This window comes from Lepus europaeus, chromosome 2, assembly GCF_033115175.1.
Source record: "Lepus europaeus isolate LE1 chromosome 2, mLepTim1.pri, whole genome shotgun sequence".
In the NCBI taxonomy this organism is placed as follows: Eukaryota; Metazoa; Chordata; class Mammalia; order Lagomorpha; family Leporidae; genus Lepus; species Lepus europaeus.
In genome coordinates this window covers 170,727,507-170,752,034 of record NC_084828.1, presented here as the reverse complement: position 1 = coordinate 170,752,034, position 24,528 = coordinate 170,727,507, and the positions used below count along the sequence as shown (strand labels likewise).

The following is a 24,528-nucleotide window of genomic DNA, read 5'->3' as shown; positions in this document are numbered from 1 at the left end:
TTACAAGAAACATTTTTGCACTACATCTTTTGTATAAAGCCGAGCAGAGTTCCAGCACAGCCACACTCTTTCTCCACAGACATAGGGCCTATTAGGTCAAGTATCTTGGGTAAAGGTGATTAGCACATCGAAAACACTCAAAAATACCATCTGTCATTGTAACTTTTTTCAGATATTTCCAAATGTGGATCCTGATAGACTACAAAAATATTCGTATGTTTTTTTCCTCTCAGCAAGAAATTAAGTCTAGGGGCCAGCATTGTAGCACAGGGGGCTAAGCTGCCACCTGTGACACCAGTATCCCATATCGGAGCACCTGGTTCACGTTTCAGCTACTTTGCTTCTGATCCAGTTCCCTGCTAATGTGTGCCTGGGAAAGCAACAGATGATGGCCCTAGTCCCTGAGCCAGGTTGGAGACTCGGATACAGTTCCAGGCTCCTGCCTTCAGCCTGGACCAGTGATAGCTGTTGTAACCTTTTAGGGAGCAGATGGAAGATATCTCTCTCTCTCTCACTCTCTCTCTCTCTCTCTCCCATTACTCTGCCTTTCACCTAGTTAAAATCAAATTTTAATGAAGGAAAAAGGAAATCATGTCTCTTTCTTCATACTTTGAATCTCAGTGGGCTGCGTGATTTGCTTTGGTCAATCAAACATTAGCAAATTTGATGTGATCAGAAGCATCCCAATCACCAGGCATCCAAAGCCCATCCACCAACCTGCCAACAGCTGGACATGCAAGGGAGGCCACACAAGCACCAGCTGGCAAATCTACCAACTGATGGCAAAAGTGTGAGAGGGTCAGCCTGGGCCAGAAGAACTGACATTCTACAGATTTGTGAACTAAGTAAAATGGCTTTTGCTTCCAGCCAAACATTGAGATGATATTTTATAGAACAAAAACTAACACATAAGCCTAATGCATTCTCTATGTGTTATACACCTAAGCCTTATAAATAGGCAAAAAAAGAAGTTATTTAATGGCAAAAAGTGACAACAAGCAAAGAGGTAGAATAAGGTGTCCAAAACCAGACTGAGTCACTGAACAGTTAAAGTACTCAGAAAATCACATCGATGGTTAGCATTCAACTCTCCTGTCTCCCGTTCACTGATCTTTCCACTACACCAGCCCCTTTCTCTGAATTTCTGAGCCTAACTGGCCCAATTCCATGCTTCCATTGTAGTCTCCAGGCCTGGGGGAAGTAAGTCAATTGGAGTTTTCAGTTAATAATAAATGAAGAATTTTTCCAGGGTGCTTCTTCATTTCTCCTTCTCTCGTCAGATCTCCTCCGCAGGTTACTCAAGTCAGCCAGCAAACCAGAGGGGAGCGGATGAAAGGACAGATGGAGCTCCAGCAAGGCTGATGGCCAGGGGGCATTTCTCACCTTCAAAGTCCATAGACCATAAATTACAGGACACACTTTCACAGTTCACATTTCTATATAACGTCTACTTTGAGGTCCCTTGAAGAGGAGAATATGTTAGTTTTTAAAAAAATGCAACGTAAGAATGAAGAATACATGGAGGAGAGGAAGGGAGACACTCCTGCCACACTGAAGTCAGCTGAGAGTCTACTCTGACAAGAGGTGAGATGGCCTAGCCCCTCCTTCAACCATAGAAACCTACACGATGCCCCTTCCCAAATCAACATGATTCAGCTCTACACTGTATCCTCACTGGCCAATTAGCAAGAAAACTTCCCTAAGTGGCAGGATGAGTTAATAATGTAAATCTAGCCCACGGAACATCGCAATGTCAAGATGTTCTTCTATTTTGGATGCTGGGTCTGCTACAGTCCACTGTTCATTTTTAACAAGTTAGGAATTTTTGTCTCCTAGTTTGCAGAAGCCCTTGGGTGACAGAAAGAGGCCACTTGGACATGCAGAGGAGGATCTGTTGGTACACACTGGGAAGAAATCCCTAACCCTTCTGGGCACTGGTCAAGGTCCATGGGCCTACACAGATGTCAGCACAATCCACCCTGAAGGGGGTGTGACTGACCCTGACATTGGGAGCATCTTGAAGGCCATCCAGGACAACCCAGCATGGTACTGCATGGCCCTCTGCTTCCTCCAGCGACCCCCAGGCAGAGGAGCCTTGGGCTTCCCAACACTCCCCACCTGTTCCCTGTGCTCCCCAGAGAAGACAAGCCCATTCCAACAGTGACCATAAGCAGTCTTTCTTCCTTGTCTATGTTCCTTCTGGTCTCTCTGACTCTGCATTTGCATCAGTTAACAGAGAGAAATCCTATTGGTCACCTCCCTGGCAACAGCACCTGCTCTTCTGTGATTGGCCTGGGGCAGTGCACAGTCGTTGGAGTTCCTCCCATTAGAAAGACAAACCAAAAGTCCAGGTCCTGGCTCCTACAGCCAGGAGAAGCCTCCCATCCCACTCACCTCCCCCGCATCCTCCAATCTGTCTGGGGTTACACCCTTGGATCCCTGGTCCCACAGTAGTACCTGCCACCAGTCTGCCACACTGTGAGGGAGGAGAATGGAGGCCTGGAGACCATCCGAGGACTCAGTGCTAAGACAGGGACAAGGGCACAAACCACACTCGCGTTCTGACATGGATCACAACCCCCAGTAATGGTCAATTCCATGGGAAAGCCACTGGATGCTCAGACGACACCATTAGCGACTGAATGCTGCACCAACCAAAAGAGCACACCAGCAACTTCAAAAACACATAGGAAATCAGGTTGATAGGACGAAGGACTTCTGTCTCAACATACGGAACTTTGATCGAAATTTCTAGATAATATGAATTTATCTCATATATAATAGATATATACTATATATAATAACAAACATAGCATAGCAAATATATACTATAGTACATACATGTATAATAATGTAACATATTTACCTATACTAATGTAATATAAAATACATAATAAAAGTAAATTTAATATGTAGTATATATAATTTAGTTATAGGAGTAGAAGAGAATATATTTTCATATTATATACTGGTTTTTAAATATTTTAAACATCAACATATAATTAATCTATCTAATTCATAATAGAGAAAATAGGAGGTGCAATAATGGTCTGATGCCGCCGTGGGTGTGGAGGCTTCAGTACCCTGGTGAGTGCCCTGGTGAATGATTTCCCAATATTCTCTTCATTCCAAGTCACTAGTCCATGCCTGTCATGGTCATTTCCCCCCTTGCCATGAGTGGTTCAGGAATAGGCAGGTCACCTGGTTCTGGCCCATGTTAACCTCTTGGGGATGCAAGGGGAATTCTTCTCCACGTAACAAGAAAGGCGTGGGGCAGACAGTGCCTCCTCTCATCCTGCACAGTGGTAGCCAGGTGACACGGCACAGCTGAGCTCTCCAGCCCACCCGCATGAGGACAAAGCTATGCGTTGAGGGAGGCAGGAGCCAGACATTCTGAGGAAGCCAGGGCCACCACAAACGGGCCCCAGACAGATGGTGTCTGTAAGAAGTAAGGCTTGCTTTGTCTTTAACTCTTTGTATCAGGTCTCGCCATCCACACAGTTCCTATCTCCTCCCTGTGGCCTGGCCTCTCCACTGTGTCACACACTGTGTGCCGAAGAGCCACCAGCATTTCTGACAAATTGCTATTCAAAGTCGTGGACACCGGACAAGACACGCAGGCCTGCACATCCCTGGACATTGTGGAGGACAAGATGCTGGGCCTGCTGAGCATGAAGATGTACTCAGCCTGTAAGCCACTGGGGGGCATCCGCACCTCTGGCTGTCTGCCCTTGACTGTGGGGACTGCTGTCCACCCCCCGTGGACCCTCTTGTTGCCCTGGGTGCTGAGGGGCAGTGTTCCAGCTACAACATCTCTGCTGGAGGCCATGCAGCAGCTGCCATTGCCACGGCCAGCCCTCCAGGACATACTGCAAGAGTGAACGGATGAGGAGTCCCTGTGGCGCATCAAGCAGATCTTAGAGGATGGCAGTGGCCTCACCAACCTCATCCACATCAAGTACCCTCAGCTCCTATCTGGAGTCCAGGGCATCTCTGAACGGACCACAACCTGGAGTCCACCACCTCCACAGGATGATGGCCAATGGGATACTGCAAATGATTCCCTTATCAGGAACAAGTTTGACAATTTCTGTGACTGTCAGGAGTCTCTCACAGATGGCATCAAAGGCCACAGATGTGATAATTGCATGCAAAGTGATGGTGGTCATGGGCTATGGGAATGTGGGCAAGGGCTGTGTCCAGATCCTGAGGGATTTGAGGTCCACATTAGCACCACCAAGTTAACCCCATCAATGCACTTCTGTCTTGGAGTGCTATGAGGTGACCACCACAGGAGAGCAACATCTTTGTCACTGCCACAGGCTGTGTGGACATCATCCTTTAGTGGCACTTTGGGCAGATGAAGGAAGATGTCATGGTGAATGACGCTAGGCACTTTGACATGAAGATTGATGTGCCTCAAAAAGAACTCAGTGGAGGCCGGCACCGTGGCTTAACAGGCTAATCCTCCACCTTGCAGCACTGGCACACCGGGTTCTAGTCCCGGTTGGGGCGCCAGATTCTATCCCGGTTGCCCCTCTTCCAGGCCAGCTCTCTGCTGTGGCCAGGGAGTGCAGTGGAGGATGGCCCAAGTGCTTGGGCCCTGCACCGCACGGGAGACCAGGAGAAGCACCTGGCTCCTGGCTTCGGATCAGCACAATGCGCCAGCCACAGCGGCCATTGGAGGGTGAACCAACGGCAAAGGAAGACCTTTCTCTCTGTCTCTCTCTCTCACTATCCACTCTGCCTGTCAATAAAAAAAAAAAAAAAGAACTCAGTGGAAAAGATGAACGTCAAGTCCCAGTAGACTGCTACTGGCTGAGGAATGGGTACCACATCATCCTGTTGGCCAAGGACCAACTGATCAATCTGGAGTGTGCCAGGAGACACCCCAGCAGGGCAATGAGCAATTCTTTCAAGAACAGCTGCTGACACAGATTGAGCTGTGGCCCACCCCAACAATGATGTGGTTCCACTCCTGCCCAAGAATTGGGATGCGGCAGTGGCTGAAGCCCACCTGGGCAAACTGAATATGAAGCTGGCCACGCTGAGTGAAAAGCAATCCCAGTACCTGTGCACATCCCACACAGCCCCATTAAGTCTGAACACAACGGCTGCTGAGAGGCAAACCTGCACAGCACCTTCCAGTGCCCAGGTTCCAACTCTCCTCCCAAGATAAGTGGCACCAACCTTGCGAATGACTCAGCAGTGATGTCTCTCATTGGCTCCCTGGCACCAGTCGCTAAGTCATTGACTCACTGCATTTCTCATACTATGGCAAGTATGGGCCAGAGAACTGAGAGAGTCCTCCTCAAGTCTTGGTCACGATGGAGGTACAGAGGGACACCTACAAGGAACCGTGAGCCCAGAGGTCTTAGAGTCCTAAGCTCAGAGCTTCCCAAGGCTGGCACTCAGGAGTGGTGATCAGAAAGTCCATGCACTTTGCCATGTGGGCCTTCACCTGGCCTCTAGTGCTTGCTGTACAGGTTCACTGTCTGCTCAGCCCATAGCAGAAGACAGCACCATACTGAATGGCAAGACAGAACCACTGAAGTCTGAGTGTTCCTGACAGCCTGGCCTGGGACTGGGCCATTTCATAAACCTCAGAACAATGGGTGAGAATAGAACTCTGGGGCCGGCGCCGTGGCTCACTTGGTTAATCCTCTGCCTGCAGCACCGGCATTCCATATAGGTGCTGGTTCTAGTCCCGGCTGCTCCTCTTCCAGTCCAGCTCTCTGCTGTGGCCCGGGAGTGCAGTGGAGGATGGCCCAGGTCCTTGGGCCCTGCACCCGCATGGGAGACCAGGAGGAGGCACCTGGCTCCTGGCTTCGGATCGGCGCAGTACCAGCCATAGTGGCCATTTGGGGGGTGAACCAATGGAAGGAAGACCTTTCTCTCTGTCTCTCTCTCATTGTCTAACTCTGTCAAATAAAAATAAATAAATAAATAAATAGAAGAGAATAGAACTTTTAGTCTCTATTTTACAGGGATTATTCTAACCCCCATAAGAGTTGACCAGGAAAGGACAAGAACACTGACCATCAGAGAGTTAGAAGGGCCAGAAAAAAGCATAAAGTCGGGCATAGCTCTGCTATCACCTTGTAATGTGATGCTTCCTCTCCTAGCTCCAGGTAAAAAAAAAATTAATTTGGCTTAAAATAGTTATATAATGTTTGGAATGTACAAAGAAATCAAGAAGGTGAGTGAATAGAAAGTCTGGTGCCTAAAATAACAACAATTTGTCCTTGGTAAATATCTGGAGACTTTGAATGTTCTGTGATAAACATCTATGGAAATCCACCAGAAGTAGAAGGAGATGCCTCTGCCTACAGAAATATATAAAATTCAGTTCAATCTGGGTGGTGACATGCAAAGTTAAAAATACCAAGAAGTATGGCTGTAAAAGTAGTAATCCATACTATCTAACACATACTTTCAAACTCCCAACTGCCAAGCTGTCCCACGTCTACCATATTGCCAATCTCCAGAAATATCTTGAAGATTCCACTTGTTGGCTACTGTGTAGCTCACAAGCATCCTGCTGCTCCAGCCTTCACCTGGCTATAGGACCAGAAAGAAAGAGGAACACAGTGTTCCAGGGAAGACAAACATTGAACTTGTTCTCAAGATTCTGAGGGCCCTAGCAACAGGGTCAGGGACTGTTCTGCCCACTTCTTGTCGGATCACCCTCTGGAACATTTGAATAAACTGAGAATTGGATTTGCTCAGCAAGAAATGTTTCCTGGTTTATTGTCTGCCAATGGGCCAATGGGAGCAGAAGTGGAAGAAGCCCAGGGTGGAAGGACTCCCAGGTCAGAGCCACAGACCTTTTTGGCTCTAAGCTGAAAAGCCCTTCACTCAGCCCAGCTTCCAAAGTACCCACTGCTGTTGAGGGGACGGCCAAGTAAGGTCAGCAACGCTGCAGGCAGAACTGTAAATTAACTAAAAATGTTTTCCTTTGAGAGATGCCATCTACCCTCTCTTCAAGCCAGCTCTCCTCCCCGGCCAGCTAGGTAACGGAAGTCCACAGGGTGCCTTCCCTAAGGAGGTTCACAACTCCTTTATGATGTCCCCCATCTGAAGAGACAGACAGGTCTGGGCCTGTCTATGTGCCTCTCAATGGGAAAACGTGCTCGTGGTCTAGACAGCCCCTTTCTTAGGTCCTCTAATAATGACTCTGTCCTTTGTTTTAGACCCTGTGAGTTTCATCTGCTTGTTAGCTTCATTTTCTCCAGACTTGAAACAGTGACGTTCTAGGTGGCCGTGCACATGAAACCTCAGATAGAAGCAGTGCAAGCTGGCACTGCATCCCCTGGAGAAGCCACCTCCTGCTGGAACCCCGTCTTCACTCCCATTGCCACCCCTTTCCAGCATGAAGCAGCCAGAGCAAACATTGCCCAGTTCACTAACAGAACTTAGGGTGCATTCTTCTGCAGGAGGGGAGGGGAGGAGTCAGCTGGGTTAACAGTCAGTGGAGATTGGGGTACAGAGGGCCTGCTTTCCTCCAAGGTTGTTTTTTAGCAAAGTCAAAAGTGCCTGGTTGCTCACTCCTTGAAAGCTTCCAATCTTGCCATAAGAATAGCACACAGTTTACTCTAAACAAACACCTATCCCACCCTTCTGATGTCTGTTTTATCATGAGCAAACCAGATAGAATAAAAGATTGCAAATCAGGTCTTTCGATGGGTTTTGTCCCAGCCTTGTGACTGAATGTCAAACTGATAAGTTTTTTTCTTCCCTCAAATTGTGCTTACAGACCTCACTACCACTGGCCCCTTCTGCTTTTTTCCTCTCTTGGGAGCCCCCCTCTATGCCACTCTGGTTGAAGGTCTCTGATAAACATTGCTGTTAAATCTCAACAACATCAACAAAAGCCCAGGGTCCTAAAATCTACCCAGGAGAACTCTCCTCCAACTCTGATGCAGGGAGACCTCTAGAAACCTCGACAGAGTGTGTGCACATTTTTCAATACTAACATGGTGTTTAAAAAAGGGCATTCACTGGCACCAGGTCCATGCCAGTGCCTTCCACCGATAAAAACGACAGAGGGAAGAACACTGTTGCTCTCTCCCCAAACACAGCTTTCACCCAGCAGCTCTGACTTCGGAAAAGCTCCTCACTCCCCTTATGTGCATGAAATTTGGAAAATAATCAGAGGTAAGCAAATCACCGCAATGAACAATTCCTCAAAAGAAGAGTGGAACTAAGGGCAGAGAGATGGCAAGCCCTAGTGGTGGGAAATCTCAACAGGACCTAACAGCAGGAACAAGGTTGATGACGTACTCAAGGGAAAAGCTCGCTTCTACACGGTCAGAACATGTACCCTCATGCCTGAGAAGTCCTTGAGGGACAAGTCACGCAGAGCCAGCACAGGCAGAGTTGGCCTTCTGCAGGTACCTGTGTACCTCACCTCCTTTGAAAGACTCATAAAGGCTTGAGACTCCACCTCTGCTGAGTTTGCTACAGTGGAATCTACAGGACTCGGGGCATAGATGCTACACTTGTAACAATAAAGTCCCAGAGATGGTGGCCTGGGTTAATGGGGTCACACAGGCTGCTGTAACAAATAAGGCAAAAAAAAAAAATGAAGCATAGAAGATTATTCCTTTTTCAGTAACAGTTCTTGGTGGAGAACCAGTTGTTCCTATGGCTGTGCAGGGAGCCAGCTGACAAGGGCTCTTCAGCCCATGGCTTCCAAGATCACCTTGAAAGTCATCTACATACCATGCAGCCGGAAACAGTGAAGAGTGCAAGGAGCCGTCTTGGAAGTGGTGCCTACCATTCGCTCAGCCACGTGGGCAGAGGAAGCTGCAGGGAAGCCTGGGAAACCCAGTCTAACATTGTGCCTAATAAAGAATAATTCGTGGCCAGTGCTCTTTACCAGAGATTGGTCCATGAACAATAGCCAGCCTTACAGTTCCTAATATTCTTCCCCTCATTTTGATGCACTCATAAAAAGAAAGCAAGCCTTAACTGGAAACTGCAGAATCCTCACAGGTGAGGGGGACCATGAAGGTGCAGATCTTTATGCCAGTTCAGCATTCATTATTTTTATTTTATTTTCATTCGACATATAATAATTACATATGGGCTACAATGTAATGTTCCAGTGCGTATGTACACTGTGTAATGACCACTTCAGAGGCTAATTGGTATATGTGTCACTTCAAACATTTATCATTTCTTTGTGGTGAAAGAACACTCAACATTCCCTCTTCTAGATATTTCAAAACATACTGTTCATTACATAGTCGCCCTACAGGGAAATAAAACACCAGAATGTATTCCTCCTACCTAATTATACATTTATAGTCCTGTATGAAGCTCACCATCTTCTCTCTTCCTCTGTCAGATTGGCTTTGCTAGCTCAGTGCTTCCTGAAGTTTATCAACATCTGACCCAGGAGTTCAAGTTTCTCTTATGGTCTACATACAAAAATATAGAAGCATCAAAATGTATCTTTATACAAAAATGGAAATGTTTCATTCAAATATACATTTCAAAGTCTGACAATACTTAAAAGTAAAAAGGAAGCACAAGAAATCACTCACCTTTTCAGGTAAATACCATCAACTTGAAGTAGGCTTGTTATGATAGAAAGTGGAGAGGTCAGGTGGAACACTTTTTCCACTAAGACTGAACAGAATTTCCTTTTGGAGCATGCTATAGTGAGAAAAGCTTAGATTCGGGGAAACAGACCAGGCTATCTGAGTGCCATCAGCTTCCCCCTCTGTATACATGGGAATAAAAAGAAGGCAAATTAAATGTTACAAGGCACCCAACCCAGGATCAACTCTGTTGTAGTGTTTGAAAGCCACTAGAATTAATGATGAGCACCAAGAAGTAGAAATGGTCATGAGATGGCCCCTTCTTTGGAACTTGACAAGGTATGGATGTGTTGCATAAAATAATTCTACCTCAATTTCAAGGAGCAGGGAACATATAAGGTGGTACACCGAAGGTGCCTTTCCTAGCCCCTTCTTCAACTGACAGATTTCCACTTGTCCTGAAAGCAATTCAGGTGTCACTTCCTCCTTAACGCCCACGTGTCCCTACTAAATCAAGGAGCTGCTCCTGAGCTGTGGTTTAATAGCCCACCCTCTGACTCCTCTCCCGTCACTGTCATTCTACTCACCAGGGAGAGCCCATAATTACTTGTTCATCTACACAGTGAGGCCATTTGAGAGAAGGATGTGTCTTATTTATTATCTCCTTGTCCCCTTGATGAGCATCTCACATTTAGTAAGCCATACAGTGGGATTTCAAAATGATCATGGAAAATAAAATTAGAAGATTATTGTATTCGGGTGGCAAAAAAGTTGTTGAAATCCATGGTCTTCTCATAATAGGTGTTTTCTATGAACTTCTTGAAGACCCACGGTATGCATGAATTTTAACATCTTTTGCACCGAGAGAAATTCATCTCTTAATTCCACTTTTCCAACAACTTTTTCAGTAGCTTTGTACTTAAAGCCAAATAAGAGCATGGATGCCCCGCCCAGTGATGCCACTGTGATGCTTAGCCAGTCAACCAGAGCAGGATGTCGGTGCTGTGTGTCACACTGCAGATCTGGGGGGGAAGATGATGTTCACACCCACTAACCCTGGCTCTTCCCAAACCAATCATTACAGCCTCCTCAGAGAGCTTTTAACCAAGGTTTCTGACAGCTTCCCCCAGGGCATTGTGGAAGAAGACTGGCATCCAGATTGAGAACAGCAGGGAGGGTGAGAAGGTGGCCGCTCCTTTTCACCGACACTATGGAGAAAGACGCCGACTCAATGAAAACCACATCCGTGTGTCTTGAATGAAGTTAATTTTCTCCCTTTTCAGTCAACACAGAAATAGGGATATTTTCTTAATCGCTTGTGACAGCTTGTTTTCCATAGCAGCTCCTTAAATTAAGCTCACATGGTAATAATTTACTTCAAGCCACTGAAGCAGTTGGGGGAAAAATACCAGAGGAAGAAAAAGAAGACTAAGACCCTAGTTAGAAGAGATGTTGGTTTTTTTCTCTCTTTGTGAGATTATTTATCATTAAAGAACAATATCTTTCTTCCAGACCTGGAAGATTCTGGGGAAGACTAACAAATCACACAGCAAACCAGCAATAAGCCGAACAATTACTTCAAGCTAGAAGATGGATTTCTTATGGGAGATGCAATTTGAATCACTGAGGTTGCTAAATTCACCTCAGGATGCTCCTGGGCCATTCTGCCGGCAACAGGAAAATTCCAAGCTGTTTAGTATTCTCTCCCCAGTGAGCTGGGCATCATATTGTATGATCACTGTTGGTATTTAACATTCAGTGAATATCCGCAGAGGTTAGGCACTGTTCAGGTTCCATTAAAGACAGCTCCCATCTTCAACCTGTTTGCATTTGGGAATGACAAGGGAAAGAAATAGAAGAAACGGCTCTGTCTTAGACATGCTGTGACTATTGATATGGCTGACATACTTGGGTGGGCCTGGCAGCTTCCATGGGGACAACAGGTGACTCCAACACTCAAGCCATCTCACAGGTGAACACCAGGGGGCAAGTAGGTAAGGTATTCTCACTCCACAGACTTACTACTTTAGCAATAGTCTGATATCTTGAATCAGTTTCATTCCTATAAGACAAGCTTATTACACTTTTTTTTTTCCTGGCAGACAATATGACTGGTTAGGCAGAGTTTTGACAATAGAGGCAATATAATGAGAAGCTAAACAATGGATAGACCAAATGCCAGAGCTAGGCACAGGAGGAGGAGGAGAGACAGGGAAACCTAGCATGGGATCACATAGCTACATAGTCACAAAAGTTGTCTGGGTCTAGAATTCCCAAATAGCTTTTATCCCAATTTCCAATTTCTAGCTCTTCACTACTAAGTCCTACACACACGCAGCACCCAACAAGAAAGAAACAACGTTTCATCCCTATGTTTGCATTTCTTGTCTGTAATTCAGATCTCCGATCCAGACCTCTCTGAAGAGCTTAGGGAAAATGAGTTTAGTCCATCCTCTGTTAGCATCCAGAGCCAAAAGTGATACAGGACAGGCTTCTCTGGGGTCTTATCTCTTAAAGGTCAAAAATGATCCAGAGTGATGATACCTAGACTATTCCATTAAAACCCCAGAGAAATTCAGAACAGAGTGGTTCAGGAAAAAAAGGGTTTTCGCCGGCGCCGTGGCTCAATAGGCTAATCCTCCGCCTGCGGTGCCGGCAGCCCGGGTTCTAGTCCTGGTCCGGGCGCCAGATTCTGTCCTGGTTGCTCCTCTTCCAGTCCAGCTCTCTGTTGTGGCCAGGGAGTGCAGTGGAGGATGGTCCAAGTGCTTGGGCCCTGCACCCACATGGGAGACCAGGAGGAAGCACCTGGCTCCTGGCTTCGGATCAGCGCGGTGCACCGGCCGCAGCACACCTGTGGGGTTAACTAACGGAAAAAGAGGACCTTTCTCTCTGTCTCTGTCTTTCACTGTCCACTCTGCCTGTCAAAAAAAAAGGTGGGGGGGGGGGTTCCACAAAGCTTTGAAAAGATCATTTTCTCATCATAATCTCGAAAGGAAGAAAATAATGAGTGGGCAAACAGGGTCAAAGGTGGAGAGAGGAAAGCATCGGGCTCCTTTCTTAGGACAAAGTTCAGCAACACAACCCTCAGTTTGGAAAGTATCTCCAGGTCTCTGGTTTTGTCCTTCCTTTGGGAACCTAGATGTTACGTGAAGTCACTTTGGTTTTGAAAATGAAATAAAATCAGCTGGATTCCTTCTCATACACTCAGAGAAATCCATGTCCAGTTCAGGGCTTTACTGAATTCACTTTCAGCTTTTGTTCTCAGCTACATGCAACAGCTTTGCCTTGGGGGTCTACACCCATTCTCAACAGCCCCGTCTTCTTTCCACCTTCTCCTGCCAGCTTCCGACCCAAAGGTAGAGCTCTCTGACTTCTACAAGCACCATTCCCACAATCTTGTATGCTGCACAATTCCTCTGACCCCTGAGAGTAACAGCGGGTGAGTATTACAATGCACTAAAGTCCAAACTAGCAGGCACCCTGATTGTGAGCCAGATCTCTGCTTAATACTTCGACAGTAACTGCTGCACGCCTAACTCCAACCACTTATTTGCTGCTGGAGGTTTCCTCCTCAAGCCAGCTGGACTCCAATTGCTCATTCTCTTCCCAAATTCTTTTTGCATCTGTACATCTACAAGTCTACTTCCACCTCCCCAAATTTCTATTTCTCTGTTTCTGTCTCTCTCTCCCTCCCTCTCTCTCCCTCTCTACCCACCTCAGTTTTATTGAGATATAATATACCCCTAGTCCACAACATAATATAGCATGGCTCCACTTAAAAATTTCCAATAGTAGAAAAGCAACTTGGATTTAGGGAAAACTGTACTTTGAATTTTGAATTTTGATCTTTTCTCAGGCTAGTAATACATGGTATGATATAATCTCACAATGTTGGTGAGTGGTAATGAGTTGCTGCTCCCAGCCAAGTCATGAAGTCATGACAGGGGAACACAAGACATTCTTCCAATGCACTGTGCACTAAGCTATGAGGGTTAGCAGGTTAGGCATATTAAATGAATATATTAAATGAAAATATTAAATAATATTAAATATATTAAATGACTTTCAATTTATGATATTTTCAATTCACTATGGGGTTACTTGTACCTAAGTCCATAATAAGTCATGGATCATATATGCAAAGAAATACACTTATTTAATGTACACATTCTGATGAGTTTGAACATATGTTTGTACCTGTGATACCATCACCACAATCAAAGTATGTCTACCCCTTCCAAAATTTCTGTGTGTGTGTGTGTGTGTGACAGAGACAGCATTTCTTGTGAGATCTATTGTACTTAACATATTTGAAGTGCACAATGCCCTGTTGTTACCCATAGGCACTATGTTGTACAACAGAGCGCTACGACATATTCATCCTTCATAACTGAGGCTTTTTACGGCATTATTTCTTCTCATTTTTAACACAGAGCAGTTGAGCTTCCTACAACTGTGCCCTAGCACACCAGAGGGCCCACTAGGACATGATCCTCAGCAGTTCTTAAAGCAATAAATCTTTCTCTCAACCACACACTCCCCAATTCCCAATCACTCTCTTAGCTCGAATACTCATTACTTCATGCCTAAGCAGGATTCCTCCCTGCTTCCAGTTTCTTCCCCTGTTAACTTGAGGCCAGCAGATGCATCTTCTTGAAACCCACTCCCACACAGTCACAAACTCCTTCCCCTCCCAGACAACATCAGTCACTCATCACTGCCACTGACATTTGCACACACATTTCCAAAACTTGATTTTCCAAAGAAAAATTTTGAAAGGCATAAAAAAAGTCTGATTATGTCACCAACCAAAGAGAATCTATGTTGATCAAAAAATAAAGCAGCAATTAATGCACCATTAAACAGGAGCTGTTAAATACACAGAGGTCAAGAAATCCAGTTACGTTTCCCACGCACAATAATAATTAATAACACAAGATATCTGTGGCACTCCACATGCTTGGAACACTTCACAGACATAGGCTAATTAATTACACAGATAAAGATATTGCAGGTCTTTAAAAAAAAAAGAGTGTAATGGGTTCATTACATTCTCCATTTGATTAACAAAGTAATTTCTAGTACTTCTGATTTTCCTAGTAGGGGAGAAGAAAGAGCAGCAAAATTGTCAAACAAGGGTTAGCCTTTGTCCTTCATCCACTCCCTGGGTATCTTGAGATATAAGGTCTCCGAAGGACCTCAGACACTCACCAGCCATTGCTCTTGGGAAGGGGATTTAGCAAGAGTTGGCCTAGCCTCAGCCAACCTCCCCTCCATGACCTGGCTGTGAACACACCTTGTCCACCAGAGCTACCCAGCCCACTACACACAAGAGTGCTGGAGGTCTCTCCATGGGTGTAATGAACCCAGAGTCTTTCTGAGATCCCTCTACATGTCCTGCTCATCAAGTAACTCCCAAAAAAGGAAACACTGACACCCACCCTACAGCCCAGATGCATTCTATTCCTTACTCCCCTGTAATGTCATCGCTGCCCACACACAGACCACTGTTAGCACTTGCACAGCCCCCGGGGACTCAGAAACCTGGGGTCTGGGTGTGTAATTCTGGACATCTAATTGTGCTGTGACCCATGAGCAGGGCCCTGGCCCCTGTGGAAGTGAGGCCCATAGAAGCCCATTTGACCCATTGGACTAGAACTGAGTAGCACACCTTCCCAATAAAACTGTTGGAGACAATCCCTTGCCACCACTGATTAGTTACCAAGCAGTACAACAAGGTTTATACAATTTCTATGCAGAGTAATGAAGGCATTGCTGATGTATCACAGTAGGGTCATCAGATGAACTTGATCAAATGACATCAATTTCTACACAACTCTAAGAGCCAAAGTCATATTGCAGAAAGACTTGAACTCTGTAGCCAACTGATACTGGTTCCAGATCATTAGTCAAAAGCTGCCTTGGCATAAGGCAACCATGCAGCTGGGTACGTACTTGGTGTCAGAAGTCAGTTGCTCTTACTATTACAGTAATCAGGGCTATAATCATGGCATCTGAAGTCCTAACGTGATCCAAACTAAAACAGACACTGGGTTAGGACTATTAAGAATTAGTTTTACTTTATTACCTTGGGAAACAGAAGATTAGATTTCCACAATGTCTGCTAAGTGCCAACATTTCAAAATTAACTCTAATGTCCCTGCAGTGTTTACGCTTTCCCAGCACAGCTCTCAGTCACCTGTATGGTCCCTTCGATGTCCTAAGAATGAGACATCCTCTCTCCTTGTGCTCGTTTTTGTTCCATACAGGGAAAGATGGGTTCTTCACCATTCCTCCTGCACTCCTGGTAACAAGAGGCCATGATGCATTCAATGTCTACTCGTTAACTAGCAGGACAGGGAAGACATCCAAGGACATCATTCTTCTCTATGGTAACAACTCTTAAAGAGTCACTGATGTTGGAAGCAAAAGCCTGAAAGATTTCTTCCCTTTCTGAGTCCACTGAGTTCTAGATGAATATACTACAGACCTTGATAACCTAACAAACACTACCCCATCAACACCACAACAGCCTTGCTCTATAATTGGGAGAACTCAGGCCCATAACAGCAAAGATTCAAAACACCTCTGAAGAGCAGCAAGCCTTATCCCTAATGACTACATTATAGGGAAAGAGTGGTTATTTGTCTTCTCACTCTTTCCATGAGAGCCAGGTACCCACAGAGAGCATTTTCTGAATTTCAACAATTGGGTCTGGGCCCCAGTGAAGGAAGGGATGGAGCAAGAACCAGGAGAAAGGGCACGGATGAGAACAGGTGGTGCTGAGAACAGTTCTTGCCCCACGTCTGAGCCTGGAGCTCTCCAGGAGAGATGACCCAGCATGGACAAAGGAGCTATGGGCAGAATCAATGCTGGGTTCACCCACCTTGTTTCTTTTCTTTTTGAAAGTGCTGCAAGGCTGCACATCCTGGCTTCCATTGCAACTGGGCAGAGCCATGTGTTTGCCTCTCGGCACATGCGAGGTCTGCTGTATCTATGCTATCAATTCAGGCCTGATCCAGAGGAAAGTCCTCACTACCCTCCACATGCTCTGTTTTCACCTCCAAGCCAGAGGCAGAGGAGTCAATGGAAGCATCTGCTGCACCAAGGATGGCAAAATCGTGGTTCCTGAGAGACTGACTGCCCAGAGCAGAGCATCACCCGGTCTCTAATGAAGATGCACCTACACCATGCTCAGCCAGGGCGCGCTGGGGCTGTGTGTTACAGCACCCAGCACGCCCCAAGGAAGACCTTCACCATTTCACCACTCTGGCAGGGGATTTGTCTCTCTAGCCCTTCCTCGCACCCCTCCTATGGATCTTTGTTGTCTTTCCAGCGCTCATTAGCACTTCTACCTCAGCCTGGGTTGAGGAAATTAAAGACAATGAAATTTAAATAAGTCCATTTTTTCCTTGTTAACAATTCTACTCTTTAGAGAAAGGGCAAAAGAAATAGAAGTGCAATGGAATCAGAGAGGAAGTTGAAATTGAGGCTGCCGAGAAGGCTTGAAAATCATGTGGATTTCAGCTTTCTGTGCTCTCTCTTCCTTTAATTAATCAACAGCTGGCTGTGTCGCCAGGGAGCACAGTACAGAGGGTCACTCCTGAACGCACATTTCTCTGTACTCCTTCTGGGCAGTGTGAGTCCACGGCCCCCTTGAAACCTCTCCAGGAAGAATACTGGCAGCCGCCAGTGACTTGCAGACACCTCTACTGCCGCCTGCCAAAACAGAGTTCTGTTGCCACCAGCAACGGAAGTTCTAGCTGTCATCTGGTCCTGCTCAGTCATCCTTCACAGGAGTAAATCAGAAGATCAGGGAGGGGAATGAAGTTCCCCACAGTCACACAGCAATGCCTAAGATCAGGTTTCCTGCCTTTCAAGCAAAATGTTGAAAACGTATCTCAAAAACTATAAGACAGATGAGAAACTAACATTCAATAAGTATTAAAGGGCAGGCAAAGATTACACTAAGTTATCAGAAGTCATCTGGAAAAGGGTCAGACATCCATGCAAATAGCAGTCGGGCATCCTTGAAAGAAGGAAGGAAGGGAGGGAGGGAGGGAGGGAGGGAAGCAGGCAGGCATGGGCAGGTTGATGTTGTGGCCATAAGGGAGTGCTGATTCAGGTCCCAGATGCCACACTTTCCAACTCCCTGCTAATGCATCAATGCATCTGGGAAAGCAACAAATGATGGCTCAGATGCTTGGACCCTTGCACACATGTGGGATACCTGGATGAAGTTCTTGGCTCTGCCCTGCCAATTGCAACCATTTGGGGAGTGAACCAATAGGTTCTCTCTCTCTCTCTCTCTCTCTCTCTCTCTCTCTCTCTCCTCAACACTGTGCATTTCAAATAAAGAAATAAATAAATCTAAATTTTAAAAAGAAGGAGAAAGGAGGGAAGGAAGAAGAGAAGGGAGGGAAGGAGGAAGAACGGAGAGGGAGGAAGGTTTTCTGGTCCCAGTACAGCTGCTCCATGAAGTCCTGCATTGGTGCCAGCGGCCAGTGGTCTTTGGCAGATGCATTGTGTGTGATCTTTCTCATGTGGACTTTGTGCTAACCCTAAAGCATGAGAGCTGGATCATGTGGACTTGAATGTCCTAACATTATGACCCATGTGAAACTGACTTCAAGACCACTGTGAGCCAAAAATTAAGTTCCAGAGTGGTCTCTATGGGACATAGGTGGAAGGAGGTCACACACTCTAGGCTGTCTGACACTGAAGTGGAGGGTTGCAGGTTGGGGCAGAGATGGGAAGAGCAGTATTGAGTCCTGGCTACTCAAGTTCCCCAGTATTTGGAACTTCCTGCCTGGAACCAGACAATATTGACCAAATCTATCCCACTGGTCCTGACATCCAGAGTTCTGGGGACCAATATCAGGAAAGCGATAATCCCAGGCCCCAGTTAACTGTTGAGTTCCAGTTTTTAAGAGAAATGTCCCTTATCCAGTTTGGGAAAAGGGGAAGACAAGGAAGACTGCTCTCTCTGACTTCTCACAGTTCTTACCATCAAAATCTTCAAGCACCCTGAAGGAGCCAGGATCCCCATAGGGTTTAGAATTTGTCTGAGACAGATGGTTTACATACAGAGACCGCTTGAAGGAACCACTCAGAGAGTCGTGGAAAAGCTGGAGGCAGAGACTAGCAAAGCAGAATACCTCCTCTGACCCCTAGGGCTGGATGTGGAAAGGCCACGCCATGGGAGACACAGTCATGGGAGACACGGCTGCAGTCAGTGGCATTGGAATGGGAGCAAGAGGGAGACAAAAAGAAATGTTCTGGCCTTTCTCTCCTCCTCTTCCCTAGGACAGATCTCTGTGCACTCCAAGCCCAACTGGATGTCAGTCGTCAAGGAAACCTGGTGAGATAGCCCACAGAGATCAGCATCCCAGAGCATGGAGCAATGCAGAGGCAGGGGGATAATGTGGGAAGGCAAAGAAGGGATGACAGCTCTGACTCCTGCTGCACTGGACTCCAAGTTTACATTCTCTCGTCTTTCCAATTTCCTGAGACTCCAAAATTACCTGTTTAATTACCCCAATTTAAAATTTGGAAAATGATGTGACTAAGTTATTCAGTCTAAGCAACAACTAAACCTTAATGCATATTTCAAGTAATATTTAGTTTAGCTTGCTTTCAAACACAGTGCATTGTTGCCATTATTCCAATGTCCAATTCTCATTACAGACATCATTGATTAATTACAATTCCCTCTCATACTAAGTGGGCCTAAATACAATTTCTTTTCCGGCACAGTACTGCAAGCAGTCACTGCTAATCAACTAAAGTTTGTATTTTAGTTTAAATCAACCAGAATCCCTTACTGTAAATACTTCAGTGATAGAATTTCAAGCCTTGGGTCAGTAAATAATCGAAGTTTGTGGATGAGACATAGTGTGGGACATACAGCTGCTTGGACATGCAAGTCTAGTTTCCTAGGACCACTTGGACAATGAAGAATGGATCATCAGGTGAAGGTCAAGGAAGGACTCATTATCCAGTGCCCTCCTCTCAGCACCAACATTTAGCCTTAGAAATGCTTCTTCCCTTACAGCTCTTTAGACTCTCTTTGCCCTCCTAAAGTTCTATCCCTTTGCCACCAGGGATCGGACCACAGATTCTGAGGAATTTGCCCAAAGTGTCTACCTTCCTCTGCCTCTGGCCAAGAAAGGCAACTTCACAGCCAACCTTACTCTGATGCTAAGTGTGAGTATCTTTGCACACACACATACACCACCAGCACCACCACCAAAAACAACAACCGAATATGAGCAGATAGCAAAGGGAATCAAACTCTATGACAGGAAGTGGCTCACTGCTCCCCAAACTATGTCCTCCTCCCTCTGCATCCAAAGCTAGACTGTAGTGCAACATCCCATGCAGTTTGGCATGGACATGATGCAGTTATAGCCAATAGGAACATGAGTTGAAGATTCCCCACACATCCAGGCTGGGTCCAAAATTCATCAGCTTTGTCACTTTCACTGCCATCTTGAAAGACATGCTGAAGATCACAGAGCCACAAGAGGGAGGGAGGCTGGGTGCCTATACTGTTACTTAGAGGAGAGTAACCCACCAATTAGGAGCATCCACTTGGGCTTCACAGGAAGGGAAACCAACCTTGTGAAGTCTGAGATTTGAGGGCTTTGTCTGACACAGCTGCTAATGTCATCTTATCTCACGCACACTACTTTCTCAGATACCATATACATGTCAGTCAATTGTGAACTAAATTCTGACCCTGAATATTGTGACTTCATGATACGCTGATGAAAGAAGTACAACTGACTTTGCAAAAAGCAAATATCAGAAGCATTTGAGAGGGATGTTGCTTCCACTTAGAATTCTTAAGTATTGCTCAGCCAACCCAACTGAAAAGAGATTTTTTTAGAGGCTGTTGTGATGCATTTTGTATGGTCTCCCTCCCAGTGGTGGTCATTTTGCACAACCTCCCAATGTTGATTTCCTTGTCTTCCAAGTACAACCTCATTGGTGGGTACCAGTGGCAGGGACTGGAGGGGGGGTAGTATTTATCCATCTTCACCAGTTTCAATTGACATGACCCAGGGGCTCCATCCTTAACTCCCATAGGGAACAGGTAACCAAAGTCCACATGCTAGGCACACTAATGGTTTCAGTAGTAACCTATGAACCACGTTGGTTCAATCCAATCGACTCTCAAGACTTCCTGGTAGAGCTGAGGGAAACTGCTTCACTCTTCCACTGGCCTGGTCTCCTAATGATGCGTGTGCCTCTGAGAGGAACTTAAGAACCAAACCAACCCAGGAGAAGCAGCACACAGAATAGTCCTGGTGACACCAGTTTCCCCAAGCCCTGAATCAAGCTGCCTCTGAAGACTGTTCACTTGTGGGAATAAATGGGAACGCTTTCTACTAACTCACAATTTTTCTTCTGTAAATTTAAAACTACTCTAAAACTAAAAGTTGAAAAATATATGTTAAAAAAAACTCCCAGAGTCTCCTCTCTTTCCATCACCAGTTGAAGTTGGGCTTTCTGCCACCTGCAACAGAGTGGCTCTGACTCGGTATTTTCTCCTCTAGACAAGGACCATACTCTGCCCAGAAAGTAGAATTAAGCTGACTGATCTTCCAATAGAGTAGATGAATAGTTCCTTAAAACTGACACCTGGGATCCACATTTGCTGCTGTTGCAAAAGTATCATAATATTAAGCTAAGAGAGCTGATTTCCTCATTACCAAATTGGTGAAGGAGAAGGAATTGATTTATAGAAATTTCTCCTGTTATTTCTGAAGAGAGAAGGAATCTGCCCTGTGTTGAGCGTTCCACATACCTTAAACTAATCCTCACAAAAGTCAGTTCAGCAAATGCCATTATCCCCATTGCATGGAAGAGAAAACTCAGCTAAAGCCAAATTATTCACTTTTACAAACGAGTAAATAGATCAGACTTGACACTCAAGATGAAAGGAGATCTGAACAGGAATCACAAGAACACGACGCTAATCCTAGCACTGCTTGTTTGCTTGTTTCAATGCCAGAATAGATACAGGAGCACTGGCCCACACCTCTGGCTGCTCTTTGAAAACTGAATAGAATGAATGTAAGGGCTGGCACTTGGCCTAAGGGTTAAGACACCACTCGAGAGGCCCCTATCTCATATCAGCGTGCCTGGGTTCAAGTCTCAGCTCCCTCTGCCCGATTCCAGCTTCCTGCTAATGCTCACCTTGGGAGGCAGTGGTGACGAACCAAATAGTTGGGTCTGTGCTACCCAAGGTAGAGACCTGGATTGAGTTCTTGGCCCAAGGTTTGGCACAACTGAGTCACGGCTGTTGCAAGCATTTGGGGAGTGAACCAATGGACGGAAGAGCTCTATATGTCAGTCTCTTTGCTTCTCTACCTTTCAAGCAAAATGAAAATGAGTATTTAAACAGGTACTTCAAGTCCCTATCAAGGAAATAGACATGTTGAGGGGAGAAATTTTTTTTAAAGATTTATTTATCTGAAAGTCAAAGTCAGAGTTACAGAGAGAGAGAGAGAGAGAGAGAGAGAGAGAGAGAGAGGAGTGGCAGAGAGAGAGAGAGAGAGAGAGAGAGAGAGAGAGAAAGAGGTCTTCCATCCGCTGGTTCACTCCTCAGATGGCCGCAATGGCCAGAGCTGCGCTGATCCAAAGCCAGCAGCCAGGAACTTCTTTCAGGTCTCCTACATGGGTGCAGGGGCTCCAGGACTTGGGCCATCTTCTACGGCTCTCCCAGGCCATAGTAGAGAGCTGAATCAGAAGTAGAGCAGCCAGGTCTCGAACCGGCGCCCCATATGGGATGCCGGTGCTCCAGGCCAGGGCTTTTACCCACTGAGCCACAGCGCTGGCCCCAGAGAAGAATTTTTTATATTTGTTGAGTTCCCAAGGGCTGGGATTTGAATTTCAACACAAGGCATAAGGAAAGAGAACTGAGTTATAATAAACTCCTACCACATGGGGAAGCCTAACCCTTCTGCTTCCATACCAAATATAAGAAATGAAAGAGTTGGAAAAGGCCAGAAATGTGTCCTGTTTTCCTTCTAGGCCCAAATCCCAGACAGACTGTGCACAGAAGCAACCTTCCTGTTAGAGACATCAGAGCTGGCAGCCCACTTCCTACACAGCCCAGCCTGAGGGAGGCTGCAGTGTTTCAGGAGGATCCTCCACTCAGTGGGTCAGTCTCAAACGGCTGTGGAGCGATGGCTCAAGGTGGATGGACAGGGTTATCTGAACCTATGACCAAGATGACAACCGTGACTCCTTAGGTTTGCTGGGTGGTGAGCAGAGGACACAAAAGACTCTGTGTGTCCTGACGTTATTCGTGTGTCCTGAAGGTTATTGGGAATTGAGATTCTGTCAGCTTCGGATGATAGTACGTGTTCTGGAATATTAGGAGAGGTCACCCCTAACCCATCAGGCACCTCCCCTAGCTTAAGGCCACTCAAATCATCTGGCTCATGGCAGGGTCCAGAAAGATCCCAGAGAAATCACACGAGTCTCTACAAATGCATTTGAGAATCTCTCTCCCCAGCACCGAAAGACATATGACCCCTCCCTGGAAAATGAAATATTCACACAAGCAGGACAAAGATAAGAAAAGATCCACTGCAACTGGTCTGTTTTCAGAAAGACATTGAGTTACCTAAAAAAAAAAATACAGTTTACAACAGAGGCTGAGAGGGACATCTGACAATTGCATCTCTAGAAGGGTGGGAGAAGGGCACGGGGACTCAGTGTTAACATCGGGTCAGCCACAGAGAAGTACCAGAGCTGCACTGCCTTTGCATGTTTGAGCAGAACTGTGGGCAGACACACATGCAAAAGTTCTACCAACGCCACCAAACCCCCGCTGCTTAAAGAGGTTTCCCAGAGACTCAGGCGAGTCCTTCCGCGATGTTCTAACTCCATGCATCCTCTCCCTCTCTGCCATTGATGCTCCACGGACCTCAAGTCATTTCCTTACATTCCTCTTGATGGTCCGAAAACTCTTTACGTAATCATGTTCCAATTGGCCACATGGACAGTAAATACGTTAAGTCCTTGACTCCTCAAAAATGTCTTTAATGGAAAGTTTGAATGGGTTTGTATTCATTATGTGAGGTCTGTCATTTTATGAAAACGCCAGTGAGGCCTGTGAGACCAAGCTGATTCCTGTTGCATCACAGGGTTTTCAGACACCCTTAGGATATTCTCTTTATCCCTGAGGTTTTCCTTTTTATTGTTTTAACTTGGTTGTTCCTAAGCACAGGGCTTTAATATCGCTTCCCACTTGCTGTGGGTTAGATCATTATACTCTGAAGAACTCTGCTCTGTTCTCCACTGCTTTATTCCACTCCATTATCTGTCTCTTTCTGGAACTCTTGGTGGATGAAGGTTAAACTTATTCTTTCTCAATTGTCTTACTTTTTCACTCTGATAATAGTTAAAAGCAGATACAACCTGGACTTCTAACAATAAGGGATTAGGTAAATACATTGTTATGCATTAGTTGGCAAGACATGAAATCATTTTTAAAATTTATAAAATAAAATCTAGATGCATTTGCAATTTAAAGAACAAAAACTATTAACTGCAAATGTATCAGGAGAGGTTTTCTGAATCCGATACAATAAAGGATAAATTGGGAAATCTGAATCCATGAAATTTTGTGTTTGTGGTATTATTTTTTGGTAAAAGTAGTAAAATATATGTAGAAAAAGTATACAACCATACAAACTACGGAATTTCCACCAACGGAACAGCCTGTATAGTGTGCTCTGAGAGAGAGAAACAACATGTGACCAACACCCACAAGGCCCCATGTGCTGTTCCGGTCACCTCAAGCCACGGCCCTGTCCTACCTTTCTACACTTTTAATGCCATGAGTGCCACTGCCTGCTTTTGAGTGTTGTAAAATGGACCGGCAGAGCATGTGCTCATTGTACGTGGCTCCTTCTGTCTGTGAGATTCATGCACGTTGCGCTGTGCAGTTGTGTGTCCAATC

The 24,528-nt window shown here is 45.7% G+C and overlaps 1 pseudogene; it reads left to right on the top strand.

Moving 5' to 3' along the window:
* The first annotated feature begins 3,653 nt into the window (after positions 1-3,653).
* LOC133752224 (adenosylhomocysteinase-like) lies at positions 3,654-5,179 on the top strand (annotated as a pseudogene).
* Positions 5,180-24,528: the final 19,349 nt, after the last annotated feature.